Raw genomic sequence first — 1821 nt, forward strand, 5'->3', positions numbered from 1 at the left:
GGTGACGGGTTGAGGATCGGGTGTTTTTTGCATGGGATGTGTTCATGATGATGGAGATGGTTTGAAAAAGGGGATGATGGTGATTGTTGGAGTAAAGGAAAAGATATGCAATGATGGTAAATATTTGGAAGAAAGAAAGTGAGCAAGTGGGTAGGGGTGGACGGTCAATCAAGGGTAGATATAGGTCTAGATATTAGGGTTAACAAGTGTAAATGAAATATGGTAAGTGTAGTTAATTAGGAATAGGAAAGTGATAAGTATGGAAATTTATGATGATATGACATGAATTAGGAATTTGGTCTAGAATAGGAAAGATGTGAGCCGTGTATTGTGAGCTTATTTTGTGAGAATTTTTTTTTTTTTTTTTTTAAAATTTTGAAGATAAAAGATACAAATAAAAGATATGGTGTGTTATAAGTTTGTATGTCAATTAAATTCTAAATAGCAAATAGAATCTTATGAAAATAATATTTCTATAAACGAAATTATTCATGCAACGCAATATACGGACACAATCATACAATCTTAACTTAACTAGTCAGTCATAAAAGGATTAGACAATTATAGAAGCTTAGGTACCACTGATTAAACCAATTTCCAACTGTAAAGTCTCAAATCGTTCTCTAGCTAATGATTTTGCCAAAATGTCTGCCCATTGTTTTTCAGTACTACAAAATTCAAGTTTTATATTCCCCTTCTCAACATGGTCTCTAATAAAATGGTGTCTTATTTCATATGTTTGGTACGAGAATGTTGTGCAGGATTTTTAGAAATAATAATCGCACTAGTATTATCACATAAAATAGGAATACATCCTACGTCAACACCATAATCACGTAATTGTTGTTTAAGCCATAAAAGTTGAGTACATACCATCCTGCAGAATATACTCGGCTTCAAAGAGCTTGAGAGAGCAACCGAATTTTGTTTCTTCGAGCCCCACGTAATGATACAAGGTCCGATAAAAGTGGCGACACCCGACGTGCTTTTTCTGTCTAGAGAACATCCTGCGTAGTCGGCATCGGAATAACCGACTAGATCAAAATTGCACTCCATTGGATACCATAGGTATAAGTTGGCCGTTCCAATTAAATAACGTAAAATTCTTTTTACGGCCGTCATATGCGATTCTTTGGGAGACGATTGATATCTCGCACAAACGCATACGCTAAACATAATATCGTCTCTACTTGCGGTCAAATATAACAGTGACCAATCATCCCACGGTAGGTAGTTTCATCAATCGATTTACCGTCTTCATCCAATGTCGCTTTCTTATTCTCGACCATTGGAGTAGGCATAGCGTGTGAATTTTCCATTCCAAATTTCCGAATCAATTCTTTGATGTATTTCTGTTGATGAATCTTAATGCCTTCATCTGTTTGTTGTATTTGCAGACCTAGGAAGAATTTCAATTCTCCCATCATACTCATCTCGAACTCGAAAGTCATTAACTCAGAAAAGTATTTGCATAGACGTCGGTTGGTCGATCCAAAGATGATATCATCGACGTATATTTGAACAACCAAAAGGTCGAAATCCTCGCTTTTTGAAATAGGGTTTTGTCAACGGATCCTCTATCAATCCACTGTCAAGTAGAAACTTGGATAATCTGTCGTACCAAGCCCTAGGTGCTTGCTTCAGTCCGTATAGGGCTTTATCTAATTTGAACACGTGATCCTCAAATTTGATATTCTTAAAACCAGGGGGTTGTTCAACGAAGACTTCTTCTTGTAGATAACCGTTCAAGAATGCGGTCTTGACATCCATCCGGAAGAGCTTCATTCCTTTGTGTGCGGCGAATGCTATCGAAGTCTAATA

This window comes from Silene latifolia, chromosome 6 (genome assembly GCF_048544455.1).
Source record: "Silene latifolia isolate original U9 population chromosome 6, ASM4854445v1, whole genome shotgun sequence".
NCBI lineage: Eukaryota > Viridiplantae > Streptophyta > Magnoliopsida > Caryophyllales > Caryophyllaceae > Silene > Silene latifolia.